The sequence below is a fragment of the Camelina sativa genome, chromosome 1 (assembly GCF_030686135.1).
Source record: "Camelina sativa cultivar CO46 ecotype springtype chromosome 1, ASM3068613v1".
NCBI lineage: Eukaryota > Viridiplantae > Streptophyta > Magnoliopsida > Brassicales > Brassicaceae > Camelina > Camelina sativa.
The window spans coordinates 26,390,764-26,407,996 of NC_141880.1; the positions used below are offsets into that span (position 1 = coordinate 26,390,764).

Below are 17,233 nucleotides of genomic sequence, written 5' to 3' on the forward strand. Positions count from 1 at the left end.
CCCGAACTCATCGTTCGGATGATGTTCGAGCTTGGGTTTGCCCTACCTCATATGTGCTCGAATTTTGTTTGGACTGTTCTATGTCTCCAAACCTTGGCAGAGGAGTATAGATACAAGCTGTCTCTTGCTGACTTCCTCCATATCTATACTGTGAAGACTGGGCGTACCAAGGGTACCCTTTATGTGAGCCCGCTCTCTGGTCTCAAGGTATTTGACGACCTCCCCGAGAAGGACAAGAAATGGCGGAAGTCGTTTTTCTTCTTCCCGGTCAACAAGCTGACCTTTGGTCACCTCACGGGTTTGCACGTGTCGAAGTGGGCCTCGAAAATTGGTAGTGTAGAACACCTTACATGGCATTACACACCCTTTCCCTTGGTTTCCTTTTTCTTAAATTTTGCCTTTTTTCTTTTCTAGCTCACTTCGAGCGTGGTCAGCTTGCTCCAGTCTTTGCGGAGTACTTCACTAAGTTAAGCGGAGGTCAGATCGCTTGGGACTCTTTTTCGTGCGTGCGAATCAGGGAGTCCGGAGTGAGGCTCAGGAAATTCTCCCACATCATCTCTTCCTCACCCCGCATCGACACCTCTTCAATGGGTTACCGAGAAGAATGGGCTCTTAAGAAGGAGCTTGAGATCGCTGAAAAGGAGGCAAAGAGGCTGATGTCCAATGCCCTCGCTGAAGGCAAGACTCGTATCTAAGGTAAGAACACTGATTCCTCGACCTCTAAAGTGGCAGAAGTTCATGCTTCGACCTTGGCCCCAACTCCTGCTCCTACTTCGGAGCCTACTGCTGCTCCTGTTTCAGAACCCTCAGGGCCCCCAGTGATTGTCATATCGGACTGTGCCGATGACCCTAAGGGGGAGGAGGTTCCTGCGCTGGCCGCTGGTAACGACCCTCAGCAAACCAACAGTGACCCACAGCGAACCGAGCCGTCTAGGAAAAGGAAGGAGTTGGAATCCTCTTCTTCTCTTCGCGAGAAAGTCTGAGCTCGAACCTCTTCTTTGGGAGATGGGCAGAGCCGATCCGAGTCTCGGGACCGAGCCTCCCTCTCCAAAAAGAAGTCCAGGGAGTCCCAGCATGCCAAAGAGTCCGGAGGTTCTTCCGGTCGAATTCCCCGAAGGAACATCGCCACTCCCCCCGTGGTAAGCAGAAATCTTTATGCCATTCCTTAATTTCTGTTTTATTGGGAGTAACCCATTTTACTTTGCTTAGCTCCCCCCGCATCTCCAGCTGACTTGATGAGGAGCTATGTGCGTCCTAGAGTCCGCATCCAGGCGTTCTCTGACATGTCCGAGATCAACCGCGGAAATTTCTTCCGATTTGCGGACTAAGTCGGCGAGGTTGGTAAAAAGGGGCTGCCTTGATTATTATACACATCTTTGTGCCTCTTTACTAACTTTCAATCTTTGCAAATGATGATCGAGTTCAACACCGCTGTGGCGTCCTACGAGGAGCAGCTGTTCACCTCCCCCTCGGTATCCGAAGTGGCCAAGCTTCAGCGCAAGGTGGCCGATCTTGAAGGTCAATTGGCAGAATACGTTCGGCTAGAAGCCGAGAACGCAAAGACTGTAGAGAAGGCCAAGCAGATTCGAGCTCGGATGAAGAAAGCCGAGGTACAGGTTCTGGATCTCGGGGTTGCCAACGAGGACCTCAGGGGAAAGTTGAAGAAGGCAGGCGAACTGTACTACAAGGCTGCTGAAAACGAGAAAGCGGCCAAGAATAGGTTACATGAGGTTGAGATTCGCAACCAGCTTCTAGAGGCTGGGAACAGCCGCGAGATAGAGAGGGTGCAGAGAGAAAGCCGACAAGGAGAAAGCCGACAATGAGGTCATGAAGGTAACCGTTCGTGACTTTGCCCCCCCCCCTTATGTTATTTTTCTTTTTATTTTCGCTGAACTTGGTTTGGGGTTTTTGGTCGCGGTGACCGCCCCTTTTGTTTTTGGCTTTTGACTTTTGATCAGTTACTTCCTTTTCGTTCCCTCAATTTCTGTTGAAAACCAGAATTTTATAAAGTAATTATAATTCGTACTTTGGAAATGAAACTGAGTTCCCAAAGTTGGACTTAGATAGTGCAAAGTAAGACTTCGGCTTGAACTTATTTTTAGTGACACACTTTTATCATTGAAGTTTGGAAAGAGATCAAACTTATAGAGTAGATCTGATACGGACTTCGGAAATTAAGCTGAATCCCCAAAGTGAGATTTAGATAGTGCGAAGTTACTTCGAGTTTTAGCGAGTTCGGGACTCTGAAGTTTAAAAATCTTAAAGTATGATTCTTAGTGTTTCGAAGTGCACGAAGTAATACCTCGGTTTCTGAAAAGTATTACGAAGTGATTCTTCGAAGTTAATGAATTTACGTTAGGTTTATTTATTTATTTATTTTAAGAGAAACTTCGCTTTTTACGAGCTATACGAGGTAAGACCTTGGTTTTTTACGAAGAAGGGCCCCATTTTTCGGAATTATACGAGGTAAGACCTCGGTTTTTTAGCTATACGAGGTAAGACCTCGGTTTTTGAGTTTTACAAGGTAAGACCCCGGTTTTTGAGGTTTACGAGGTAAGACCCCGATTTTCAGAATTATGCAAGATAAGAGAACATATTGACAAACTTAATAATTTTATTAAATGCGGATAGCTGGACCTGAAGTGGGCTGCCTACGTACCTTTGTCGGGATCAAGCCAATCATAGTTCGGTACAAAGTTATTCGAACTAACAATAAAAACATTTGAGATGCATGGAGTTCCAGGACCTCGGGACTGCTTTCCCGTCCAGATCCTCTAACTGGTAGACCCCATTTCGCACTTTGCGGGTGACTCTATATGGCCCTTCCCTGTTGATCCCTAGCTTTCCTGCGTTACCCTCTTCGGCATTCTCGTGGACTTTCCAGAGTACTAGGTCGCCAACTGCTAGAGGCGTAACTTTAACCTTTGAGTTATAATAACGGGCTACCGCATTCTGATAATTCTGCATCCGAACAGAAGCTCGGTCTCGACGCTCATTTATGACGTCCAAGGTATCCTTTACTAATCAATCAATCATTAACTTATTGCAAAGGCAATTAAATGATCAATAAGCATTACAATCAAGTCTACCTAGCCACTAAGCACCATAGTCAACAATTTACAAAGGTAAGGAATGCAAAACACTTAAAAGTTTTGGTTCAGGAATTCCATCAAACACCTTCTGGGCATGAAATTCCTAAAGTATAGAATCAACATGATCAAGGCTGATCTAGTTTTATTAGCAACCAATAAGCAATGATCTAAAGCAATATAACCATAAACTCCATAACCCAACTCCTTAATCATCTTAATCTACCAAAACCCAAAGACTCTATAAGATTACTCACTCATAATCATGATCACACAAAGGAAAAGTCTTGATCTTTGTGAAATCATAATAACAGATTGTAGATTAGGAGAAATGAAGAAGAAATTACAATTAAAAACTTAGAAGTACACCAAGGGTTCAACAATCCTATAATAGCAAGTTTAAGAACCCTCAAAGCTGCTAAACAAAAGATAAGTCCTCTCCTTAATAGGTTTAATCTATTTATAGGAAAATAGAAGGGAACTAGGTCAACCCTGGACAAACCAGTTCAAACCCGAATCAAAGCTGAACCAAGTGTGGACTAGGCGGCTACGGGGTGGTCTTGGTCGAAGGGAGAACGTTGTATGGATTCTTCAACTATGGTTTGGACGTAGGGTTAGATCGTTTACTCTTTCTGATCTTCCATCCGAGAAAGTGAGTCGGGCAAGACTTGGCCAAAGGACAAGGATGAAGGTGTGATCCGATTGTCGTCTGGCCAAAGGAGATGGTCTAAGGTGTGAACTGGTTGTCGTCTGGCCGAAGGAGATGGCCGTTTATCAATTCTGATCTTGACGTTGAGAAATGGTTTCGATTGCTTGTTGGCCGAAGGGAGATGCCGAAGATGAGCTACAAACATGGTCTGACAGGAGGGTCTGGACGCCTATCCGTTCTGGAACTTTGCCAAATCAAGTCCAAATGCTCCAAATGTGATGAAGTCACTCCAAATCCTGAGAAACAACCAAATATATGCAAATACCCCTAAAAAAACCTTGAAATGACAAGATTATGCAACAAAACTATGCAAAACAAGTCTTAAAACCTAACAAAAACACAATATATCAACTCTCCCAAACTTATCTCTTGCTAGTCCTCAAGCAAGAACCAAACAAGTAAGTGAGAGAGAGAGAGAGAGAGAGAGAGAGAGAGAGAGAGAGAGAGAGAGAGAGAGAGAGGTTTGAAAGAGGGATTTGAAACCAAACAATATCAACAAAGGATTCAAACTACAGTCCTTAAATGCAATTCAATGGTGCTCAAATCAATCAAAGTGTTTACAAATATTTTTTTAGGCTTATCATATTGCACCACTCTAGTTCACCTTCTATCTATTGGTAAAGACTTGCAATCATATTGGACATCTCTTTCACATTCATTAAAGTGTTTGGTGTGACATTGCAAATAGAAAATGAATTAAGCTGAATCTGATCAAAGGGAAGGCTTTTTACTAAAGTGGTTAACAATGAAGTTTTTAGGTGGCTAACTCTCAAACAAGAAGGAATACTGATGAGACCATGGACAGCTCAACCAAACAACATGAACATGAGGAGCAGCTTGAACCAGAGGAAGCATTGGAAAAGCAGCTTGAACCAGAGGAAGCATTGGAGGAGCAGCTTGTACCAGCAGAAACATCAGAGGAAGCATTGATCGTTCCGGCGGGTCCTCTAACAAGGTCAAAATCAAGGAGGTTCAACCAAGCCATCAATGGTCTACTTAGAGAGCTGGACAAGAAGCAAGAAGACATGGCTCAAGCCATCCTAACAATGATCACAGCTCAGGGTGTTCAATGAAGGGTTAAGTGTTGCTTATGCACTCTTTTTCCCTTGTCAAGTTTTGTCCCATTGGGTTTTCTTGAAAAGGTTTTTAACGAGGCTTAAGTGACACTTACAAGGCCCCTTTTTCACCCATTTCGTGGTCCAAGGCCCATCTCTTTGTCTTGGCCCATTTTTTATTTCTCTCTTGTTCAAACTTTGCATTTATTGCTTTTGTATTTTTCTAGGCATTGTGCATGAGCTTGACCTTGTTAATGCTCTTGCATGATTTCCGAGACATTTATTTCTCCCTTCTCTCCTCTTCTCCTTCGTCCCCCCTTCTCCTATAAAAAGACAATGTAGTTCTCATTTGTTTCTCATCAAACATTTCAATCAAAAACCTTCTTTCTACTTGTTTGATCAGAGAAGTATGTAGTATCTTCTCAACTTGTTTACTTCTCAGTGTGTCATATCTAAGTTGTAATCAAGCCTGTAGTCTAAGAGATCTCCATCTCTCTTATAAGTACACTTCGTTCTCCCCTTCAATTCGTTGCAATTACACCTCTTCACCTGCTCCGCCGATCATCTCTCCATTCCGTTGCATCTTCCACCCATTCATCATCATCATTTCGTCCATTCCTCTTCAAAACCTTGCAAAGTGTGTTCTTGGGAGTAGATCCTCATCCAGGAGTCTATCAAATACTAAACACTTGTGAAACTAATCTAAGACTGATAACAATTTAGGCATACAAAACTTAGCTCTTGATGTTCTACCCACCTAGAAGCTTTTTTACCCTTTTCTCATTCCCTTTTTCTTTCTTATCAACCCAAAAACTCAGATTTTGATCTCTTAAACCCCCTTTGTAACTTCTGGTCTTATTATTTTTGTATATCTCTAAGGCTAATGTTTATTTTAAACACTAGCTCCTTTTCTTTCTTTGTTATACTCCCAATCTTATTTGACTTTTCTTTACTCTTTTCTTTTTGATTCTAGGAGAGTATAACAAGACTTTCTATACCTTTTCTCCGAGACTTAAAGCTTATAACCAAACTTAACCTTAGAGACCTTTCATTTGTTTTCTTTTGACTAAGTAAACGTTTCTTTCCCTTATTATTCTCTCTTGTTCCCAAACCTGAACCCAAATCAACATTCTGACCACCTATTCTTTCAAAACCAGTCGTATTAACTAGTTCTAATGATTCCAATCCTAGCTAAAACAAGAGCCAATTGTTTGTCGTTCTCAATACTCTCAAGATTCCACAACCTATAGCATTATCAACAAAGATGCCTCCCTTAACAAATCAATACAAGGCTTGAAAGAAAAGGCTGGGGTTTAAAGTTATGGCTAAATGAGTGGAGTGGTAAAAAGAGATTCTTAACCCAAAATTAAGTTCCATGAGCTAGCATTCATAGTCCATAAGCAAGATATTTTAAAGTTCAAATTAAAGCCCAAATAATATAGAGATGCAGAAATGATCATAAAAGCTTTGCATTAGAAGAAAGTGCTTTCAAGTGGCACAATGCTTTAAGCTAAAATTCTTCACTTTTTACCAAAGTTAATCAAGCACCAATGAACTATAAATGAGGGCTGTGGGTTCAATCCTAAGACTCTACTTCTACCAAGGCAACTTCATCATCATCCCAAATGCAAAATGCATACTACATGCTTCTAGACTCAATCCTAAACACAAGAATGAAAACGCAAAACTACATGCATTTGTTTTTGGTTTTTGAAATTTTTTAAAATTTTTGATTTTTTTTAAAACATAACTATTAATAATGCATCACACAAAAGATGAAAAATAAAATGAAACACAGTGTTAGATGGTTAGTCTCTCCCCCAAACTTAATTCACACCGTCTCAGGTGTGAGAAAAGTCCAAGAGAAAGACTAATGAAAATAAATAAAACAAAATAAAGTTGTTGACCCAAATCCTCTTTCTAGAATCTCCTTTGAGGTAATCAAATAAAGAGTCTAAACACTCACCATCCAAAATTTCCTCATCAACCTTTAGAGTCTCTTTAATCCCCACATTAGCAACTTGGAGCTCTTCATGTTGATCATTCAAGTCTCTATGCTCTTCCTTAGTTGCCACTTCTTCGCTAGTGATTGTTCACAAAACATTGTAGAGGAAGGTTTGATAGGATAGGATGTGTTGGGATTCACTTGAAGAAGAGTTACTTTCTTATTTGGGAAATCAATGCTTGCCCCCACAGTGTTGAGAAAGGGAGTTCCTAGTATGAGAGGGAGCTTATTGGTTTCTTTCATCTCAACTACCATAAAGTCTGTTGGAACTGTGCAATCACCAACTTTGAGTGGATAGTTCTCAAACAAACCAAGTGGAGATTTTGAAGAAGCATCTCCAAACATGATGGAAGAAGAGGGCTTCTTCATGTCTTATCCCAAGACTCTTTACCATCTCAAGTGACATCACATTAAAAATTACTCCTAAATCACATAAGGCATCATCAAGTTGTAAAGCACCAAATGAGCAAGGTATAGTGAATCTGCCCGAGTCTTCAAGCTTGGAAAGCGATTTTGGTCCGGGTTGTTGTTCACTTGGTGAATCAAAGATTCCCATGATTTCTTTCACATTTTCTTGGTTTGCTAGAATTGCTTTGATGAAATCTATATCGAGAGGAACTTGAGACAAGCTATCCACATAAGGGAAAGGTGCTCCAACTCTACTCATATTGGCTTTCAAACTTGAGAGCACTTTCTTTTTAGATTTTGTAAGAACTCTTTTTGAAAATGGAAGTAGAGGATTATAAAGAGGAAGATCAACACTTGACACATCTTTCTTTTCAACACCCTTGACAAATATATCATTTCCTTTAGAGCCTTACTCGGTCTTCTCCTCTTTATCAACCACTAAGCTCTCAATACTAAAACCATATAGAAGAGTAGAGATCTCTTTAATAGACCGTTCATTCTCATCCCGTAGCTGCCTAGTCTGCACTTGGTTCAGCTTTGACCAGGGTTTGATCCGGTTTGTCCCAGTTCCCTTCTATTTACCTATAAATACATTAAACCTATTATGGGGAGGACTTATCTTTTGATTAGCAGCTTTTAGGGTTATTAAACTTGCTTATTCTAGGTTTATTGAATCCTTGGTGTACTTTTAAGTTTTTAATAGTAATTTCTTGTTCATTTTTCTTAATCTACAATCTCTTATTATGATTTCATAAAGATCAAACTATTTACTTTGTGTGATCATGATTATGAGTGAGTAGTCTTACAGAGTCTTTGGGTTTTGGTAGATTAGGATGATTTAGGAATTGGGTTATGGAGTTAATGGTTAAATTGCTTTAGATCCTTGCTTATTGGTGGCTAATAAAGCTAGATCAGCCTTGATCATGTTTATTCTAGACTTTAGGAATTTCATGCCCAGAAGGTGTTTGATGAAATTCCTGAACCAAAATTTTTAAGGGCTTTGCATTCCTAACCTTTGGAAAATCTTGACTATGGTGCTTAGTGGCTAGATAGACTTGATTGTAATGCTAATTGATCATTAATTGCCTTTGGAAGAAGTTGATGATTGATTGATTGATTAGTAAAGGGATTAATGTCATGGAAATGTGTTAGTCTTGCTATTGTTCTATTGCCTAGGGATCTTGCTTAGTTTAAGTTGTTTGATACTCCATAATCCATCTCTTATTTCACTCATAATCAATTACCTTAACCCTGAGATATTCTCCTTTAGCTATTGTTGAGTTGATTTTCTATTTCTTTCTTGGTTTATTTGTTGAGCTTTTTACAATCAATTTGCTTGCTTAAGTTAGGATTGTTACAAAAACCATCTATTGTTTAAGGTTATATTAAACAGCTTTGTGCATTCCTAGTGTGTTGATCATTGCAAATTGAGGATTGATAATTTAATTGATTGAAAAGTACTACATCAATTTGGCGCCATTGCTCGTATGCATTATATTTTACCATTAGGATTTCAACTTTGCTTGAGCCTAATCATTTACTTTACATTGTTACTTACTTGGTTTGCTTTGGTGTTTTGAATTCTCTTTTGCAAGGTGTATGAACTTGATAAGTCAAGGCCAAGATGACTAGATCAAGCGTGTTTACGACATTTACTGTAATGAGCGTGAGAATCACCGGTTAGCACGACAAGCTATGGAGAACAACCCTCCTCCCGCTGCTGGTCATAATGGAAATGACCAGCCCAATGATGACTGAGCTCCTCACCATGTGCCAAGACAAGCCCCACTGATTGGAGCTTATGATGCGCCAAACGTCAATGGTCATCGCACCAATATTAGAGCTCAACCAGTTGAGAACAATCACTTTGAGATCAAGGCCAGTCTTATGAAAATGGTTTAAGGGTAAAAGTTTCATGTTTTGGCGATGGAAGACCCACTTGATCACATGGATCAGTTTGATCGTTTTTTATGTCACTGTTAAGATAAACGACATTTTGGAAGATGCCTTCAAACTCCGCCTCTTCCCATTCTCTCTTGGTGACAAGGCTCACATATGGGAATAAAATCTGCCTCATAACACCATTACATCTTAGGATATCTGCAAGAAGGCTTTATTATCAAAGTTCTTCTCTACTACAAGAATAGCTCACCTTCGCAATGAGATATCCAATTTTTCTCAGCGGTATAATGAGAGTTTTTCTGAATCTTGGGAGAGATTTAAAGGGTACATGTATTAATGTCCACATCATGGTTTCTCCAAAGAGTCACAATTGAGTACACACTACCGAGGAGTCTTGCCTAAATACAAAATGCTTCTTGACATAGCAAGCAATGGAAACTTCTTGGGTCAGAATCCAGAACAAGGGATGTCGTTTGTTGAGAATCTTGCTCAAAGTGATGGAAATTATGGAGAGGATTATGATAGAACTCCAAGGGACCATACTGATATGAATGAGCAGCACCGCAAGGAGATCAAGGCGTTGAATGATAAAATGGATAAGTTACTTGTTGCGAATCAAAAGCCCGTTCACTTTGTCAGTGAGTGTGAACTTTTACTAGAAGGTATAAAAGCTTGTGTTGAAAGACAAGAATAGGTCAATTATGTTGGTGTCCAGGGTTATAACAAGCTCAATCCCAATTACCGCAACCATCCAAACCTCTCTTACCGCATTACTAATGTGGAGAACCTGCAAGATCAGACTTATCCGCCACAAAAGCTTCCCGGTTTTCCCTCCCAACCCAATTATCATCCTCAACCTCAAGGGAACTACGCCAAATTGATGTAGTATATTTCAATCAATTAAATTATCAATCCTTAATTTGCAATGATAAACACACTATGCAAAAAGCTACTTAATCTATCCTTAAACAAGAGATGGTTTTTTTAAGAATCTTAACCTAAGCAAAGCAAATAAATTGTAAAAAAGCTCAACAATAAACCAAGAAAGAAATAGAAAATCAACTCAACAATAACTAAAGGATAATCTCAGGGGATACGGTAATTGATTAGGAGTGAAATAAGAGATGGATTATGGAGTATCAAACAACTTAAACTAAGCAAGATCCCTAGGCAATAGAACAATAACAAGACTAACACATTTTCATGCAATTAATCCCTTTACTAATCAATCAATCAATCATCAACTTCTTCCAAAGGCAATTAATGATCAATTAGAATTAGAATCAAGTCTATCTAGCCACTAAGCACCATAGTCAAGATTTTCCAAAGGTTAGGAATGCAAAACCCTTAAAAGTTTTGATTCAGGAAATTCATCAAACACCTTCTGGGCATGAAATTCCTAAATTCTAGAATCAACATGATCAAGGCTGATCTAGCTTTATTAGCAACCAATAAGCAAGGATCTAAAGAATTATAAACATAAACTCCATAACCCAACTTCTAAATCGTCCTAATCTACAAAAACCCAAAGACTCTATTAGACTACTCACTCATAATCATGATCACACAAAGCAAAAAAGTTTGATCTTTGTGAAATCATAATAAGAGACTGTAGGTTAGGAGAAATAAAGAAGAAATTACTATTAAAAACTTAGAAGTAAACAAAGATTCAACAAATCTAGAACAAGTTTAAGAACCCTAAAAGCTACTGAACAAAAAATAAGTCCTTTCCTTAATAAGTGTAATGTATTTATAAGAAAATAGAAGGGAACCGAGTCAACCCGGGCCAAACCGGATCAAACCCGGGTCAAAGCTGAACCAAGTACGGACTAGGCGGCTACGGGGTGGTCTTGGTCGAACAGAGAATGTTGTGTGGATGCTTCGACCATGGTTTGGCCGTAGGGGTAGACCGTTTACTCTTTCTGATCTTCCATCAGAGAAAGTGACCCGGGCAAGGCTTGGCCGCAGGACAAGGCCAAAGGTGTGATCCGGTCGTCGTCTGGCCGAAGGAGATGGCCGAAGGTGTGAACCAGTCGTCGTCTGACCAAAGGAGATTGTCGTTTATCAGTTTTGATCTTGATGTTGAGAAATGGCTTCAGGTTCTTGTTGGCGAAGGGAGACACTGAAGATGAGCTACGGACATGGTCTGACCAAAGGGTCTGGACGCCTATCCGTCACTTCACTCTTCTTTGCTTCTTTGCACCAAATAAAGTCCAAATGCTCCAAATGTGATGAAGCCACTCCAAAATCCTGAGAAACAACAAATTAAATGCAAATGCCCCTAAAACAACCTAGAATGACAAGATTATGCAACAAAACTATGCAAAAACAAGTATTAAAACCCAACAAAAACACAAAATATCATCAAATAACTCTCAAGCTTCAAGGATTCACATACAAGAAGAAGAAGGAGAGGGTGGTTGCTTCTATCTCAGAAGAAAACCAAAGAAAACACTCTTTTTATTTCATTCAACGTTGAAAGGATACATAGCTGAGAAGGGACTTTATATACTAGTCCAACAGCCGGGAACCTTCTAGGGTCGAAGATATTACATAATAAAAGGGCTAAACTTGTAAAAACAACAAAATTGAAAGGGAATTAAAAGAAGAGACTCTTAAAAACTATAACGGTCATAATCCTGCAAAACAAGAAAAGAACCGTTATTTATTCAAATTGAAAATCATACCTTAGATAAATAATTGTGTCCACGTTGATACTGGCCGGGTGGTGAGCAGTCTGTCATACTGGCCGGTTTTGCCTAATGTCATCCTGGTGGGAATAGCGCCCGGTCTGAAGCTTTGTTGTGGTGGGTTTCCTAAACTGGTGGGTTCTCCTGCACTTGAAATGGTGAATACAGTAGCTTCCTTGATTCCTTGGAAAACTGGTAGAAACACAGTTGTTGGAGTCTTGAGTTTCTCTTGAGTGATTTCTAGCATTTCCTTGTCGATCTTGTCTTCTTGGAGTTCTTCAAGCTCAATGATAAAAATGAGTGTCTTTACAGAATTGTTAAACTCCTCTCTTAATTTCCTTGTGCTTGATCTAGTTCTTGGTGGTTGATTCACACTAGGGATATTGATGGTCTCTTCGTCAGATTCAGTTGAGTTGGTTTCGATATCCTCATCACAAATTTCCCCCCTTTAGGATAGCGGGAAGAGGGCATTACAAGTCAACCCCCCCCCCCATAAAATGGATTAGTCCTCAAATTCGGTAGGCGCAGATTTTCCCAAGCTTTGTCCACTCGAGACTTGATCTATTACTGGGACTTGGTCATTTTTCCTTCATCTACGTCTTTCCCGACACAATATTTTTCCCTTGATCTTGGTCAGTTTCCGAATAGATCAAATATATTCCCATACTAGTTCCATCCTAACTAGAACAATTTCCTGACCAAGGTCTTTCCCGGATGCAATCGTCATTCTCGATCGTTGGTCGTATTTTCCCTGACATTTGGTCGATGCTTTTCCGACCTTTGGTCAACATTTTCTTCGAACCTTGGTCGATATTCTCCTCGACGCTTGGTAGATGTTTTGTTAACCTTCTAGTTTATATTCTTCTCTCGACCTTGGTCGGTGTTTTTCTGACCTTCGGTCAATCCTTTACAGACATTTGGTTCTTTTGGATCTTATCATAGACTTCCATTTCGTTTGAACATATAGCACAACCGCATACATCCTCACAGGATCTTGCATGCTCTGCTACCAACCCGAAAGACCCCGACCCGAACGTTTAGGCGTCCAATATCACGACTTCTATTTGTCCCGTTTCTCGGCCGAACATCCATTGACTTAACCTATTTACTTAGCTTTGGCTCGCGACCTTGCCTATTAAACCCTTATAGACAGCGATTATAATATTACACTTGACCTCCATCCCTTTGTGCCTTAGCCATACAGCCAACCAACCCGATAGGATTTGCACTCATTAGAGATGGGGACATATAGTCCCTTCGGTTCACAACGATCAGTTGCACTATCGGCTTCTCGAACCACTCGTGTTCCCAAAGCATGGCACCAGACATGCGATAATCGACTCGTCGGTCTTGGTATTAAAGCCAGGTCAATATATCGATCCGACCTCATCATCTAATCGTCGATCATCCACCGAGTAGATTGATACTTTTGTCTGAATCACTGACAATCTGATCGATCATTCCAACATACGGCTTGAATCGTTGATCATTCGATCACCCGATCCGACTAGTGATTGAATTACCGATCAACCCTCGAACGATTCGACCATTTCAATGGATCTTCGATGACCTTTTGATCGGGTCAAACTGATCGAAGGAGAAGCAATGATTCGACAAGTCATTTGGAAGTATCAGTCGAGTCTGTAGTTGATCCTCGATTTGATTGTGGGGTCGGACACATCGATCAGACCTAGCTCTGATACCAAGTTTGACGAGTCGATGGAGGTTCGAAGATATGACTGATAGGTCAATGGATGATACTAAAACGACCCGATCTATTTTTTCGTTTTTAATATAATATTAAACTACTGATCCTATACTCACCAACATCCTAACCCCAATCAACATACAATGGAAATAATCAATAATGTAAAACCAGAAACTCCAATAGAATTAATATCCAATAACCAATGAATTCAATAACCAATAAGCATCAAAGTCATAAAGCAATGAAACAACAACCTAAACATACATTCTAGACAAGTACATTCAATACTCGAAACCTAACAACAACATAGAACAAACAACCGAGCCTCTAGAACATCCTCATCCTCATTGCCTTGACTTCACGATAACACATTGCCTTTATGATAACAGGATTTTCAACCAGGGTATCAATTTCCTATGCAGTTGTAGTACAAAGGGTTATCAATCCAAATGGTTATTATGTTAGTAGATAAGATATGATCAGAAACTAGCAAGTCAAGCCAAACAATAAATGGGGTTTTATCTATTAATCCTAAAATAAGCAAAAGTAAATAAAAAGGCAAGAACTACACGACCTAAGCACTCGATGCAAGCATTCGAGTACAAGATCGGGTGGGGTGATCGGATCAAATAGTCAAGGATGAACAGCTCGAAGGTATACACGAAGCTGGTGATCGAGTACCAGTTCGGGTAAGGGGTCGAGTTATAGAATAAAGCTAAACAATCAAGATAAGAAAGCTCCTAAGGATGGGGTAATTGACTCATAAGTGTTCCTAATCAATTTGGAATGTCCTACATGCCTCAAGCAAAATATTCCCTAGAAAATGAATCTCTTAAATCTTTGTTAAAACACTCTCGTGATAGGAACAATCAACCTTGGTTACTCACCTACCCAACTCTCGTTGGAGAAACATGACCAAGCATGCATTACAAACCGATTCATTATTGTCAATAAACTCCTTACACATCTAATCTCTTAGGCTAAGTAAGTAAATCTCTAGCATTGATTGATTCAAGCATTTCAACAACATATCTCGATGGCAAAACACCCTAGATCTAGTTTCAACCCCTCAATCTGAAAATAACATTAAGAACACCAATCTAGAAGGGAATTTATATAAAATAAACAATCAAGCTAAGACATCCTAACCGGTCAAGAACACATATTTGTCTATCCCATCCCTAGAAACTTTATTTCACTACTCAGATCTCATTTTAGAAAGCATAAAAACGCAAATGAAAGTAAACTGCATTGTATTAAAAATAAAATAAAAGTAGTAGGGTGCATAATCGAAAACTAGAAAAGAAAAGCAAAAGAAAGCAAAATTGAATCCTAACAAAGTGGAAAAAGTGTTTGAATCGCTCAGTCTCTCTCTCAGAAACTCTCGCTCTCTGTTCTGAGTGTCTGCGGCGTTATAAGGCAAGAGGAAGAAGAGGCGGTTTATACATGGAAACCCTTTTAACCTAGCTGCTCAGTCATGCCCGAGGGTCTGCTTGATGCGGTGCACGAGGATAAGGTCGGGGTGTTCCTTGGGTAGGTCTTCGGGTTGTTCTTCCTGCTCTTAGATCCTCTTTGATCGGGTTTAGGTTCAGACTAATCTTCTTGCACAATACCTCCTTAGGGTACATGCTCGGGTTTCACCTTGTTTTCCCCCATTTCAGGCTCTAAAGCACCTGTTTTCATCCAAAATGCACAAATGCAAGAATGCAGCACCCTAAATGGCCTAAATGCAAATTCCTACAGTTAATGAGCTAAAAATGCTAAGGTTAGGGAATATATAATGCATAATATGGACAAAAAAGGGTGTCTAAATCATGTAAATTAGAGAGTTATCACACCCCCAAACTTAAATCTTGCTAGTTCTCTAGGAAGGAAGTAGGAGAATGAGGTTTAAAAATGGGGACTCATAACCTTTTTGTGCTAAGCGAAGGATTCAAGCTATAGTCTTTAAAGATAGTCTAACGGTGCTAAGATCAATCAACATACTTAAAAATATTTTTCCTTGCTTATTGCCATGCATCGATCCAGTTCATCCTCCAACTATCAGTAAAGACTTGCAATTCCAAACAACATATCTTTCACATTCAATAAAGTGTTTGGCGAATTCTTGCAAATGGGAAGTGAATCAAGCTCAATCGGTTTCAAGGGTAAGGCTTTTTTTGGTAGGTAGGTTTTAAACAATATCTTTGGGTGGCTTACTCTCAAAAGAAGAAATGCTAGACAGTTGTGAAAACTATCTAAGATTGAGAACAATTAGGGCATACAAAGCTTAACTCTTGATAATCTACCCTTTTGTCATTCACCTTCTTTTTTTTACCAAATACCCTAGAGTAAAACTGCCCACAACCTTGATTTAAACTCTTTTTTTTTTTTTTATAATCCCTAAGGTTTTAACTTTAAACATCTAGCTCTCTAATTTTTTTTCCTTTCTTTTTCTTACTTTAATAAATTCCCATTTTTTTTGTTTTCTCTTTTCTTTTTAGGAGATCTTTCTCTTTTTTTTTTTTTACTTAGAGACTTAGAGCTAATTAAACTCAACCTTAGAGACTCTCCTCTTTAGTTTCTATTTTATTCCTCAACCCAACCCCAAATAAACATGCTAACCACCTATCTTTCATAACCGATTCTATTAGCTAGTCCAAATAATTCTAAACTTAGCTAAAACAAGAGCCAGTTCTCTGTCGTTCTCAATACTCTCAAGGTTTCACAACCTATAGCACCAGGAAAAGGCCTCACTCAACAAATCACAACAAGGCTTGAAAGAAAGGTTTGGGTTCAAGGGTGGGGGAAAGCAATTCGGGTTAAACGAAAAGATTGATAGAATTGGAGTGTTAACCCGAGTTTAGAGTTACCATGAGCAAGCATTCAAATTCCATAAGCAAGATAATTTAAGTTTAGGTTAAGTCCAATAATATAGAGATGATGCAATGTTCAAGAAAGTTTCACACAAGTGGAGGAAGCTTTCAAAAGACACAAGGGTTTACACAAAGATTTTTCATTTTTTTCCAAAGATTGATCTAGCAACAATGAACTGTGATTAAGGGCTATAACTTCAATCATAAGGTTGGACTTTAAACTAGGTGGTTTTAATCATTGTCCCCTAAAATCTATATGAAACAATCCTATATGAAGCAATCTAGACTCAATCCTAATATGTAAATGCAACTACATGAACACTCTTTTTTTTTTTTTTTTTTTTTTTTTTTTTTTTAAAATTTTTTTTTAAATGTTTTTGGGTTTTTAATGCAAATAGATGCAGACTCAAATGAATAAAACTAACATGTAAAAATTTGAAATAAAAAAATAATAAAATAAAATACAATGTTAGATACATTCTCAGACCCTCTACCAAACTTAAATTACACAGTCTCTTGTGTAAATAAATGTCTGAAAAAGAAGTCTGAGAATCACACAAATTGAAACAAAATAAAATGCAATGGTATAAACAATGGTGTGGATGAAAATGGTACCTCATGGGTTGGTGAAGAAGGAGGTTGTGGCAGCCTTCATGCTTGCCAACGTGTACCCAGGATCGTCATCGGCTTCAGTAGGCGCCGGGATTTGCTCATCAGAGAGCTCGGTTATGTGCACGGACGACTTGCTCAGACCAGCATCCGAGGGGTTGATCGGGTAAGGCATCGCGTAGCTCATCGGGTAGGGCATCGGG

The 17,233-nt window shown here is 39.4% G+C and overlaps 1 non-coding gene across 1 annotated transcript; it reads right to left on the reverse strand.

Annotated features, from left to right (window-relative positions):
• Positions 1 to 9,416: 9,416 nt before the first annotated feature.
• Positions 9,417 to 9,522, reverse strand: LOC147950416 (small nucleolar RNA R71). The gene has a single exon (XR_015565506.1). It is a non-coding gene; the product is annotated as a small nucleolar RNA R71 (small nucleolar RNA).
• Between the last annotated feature and the right edge of the window lie 7,711 nt (positions 9,523 to 17,233).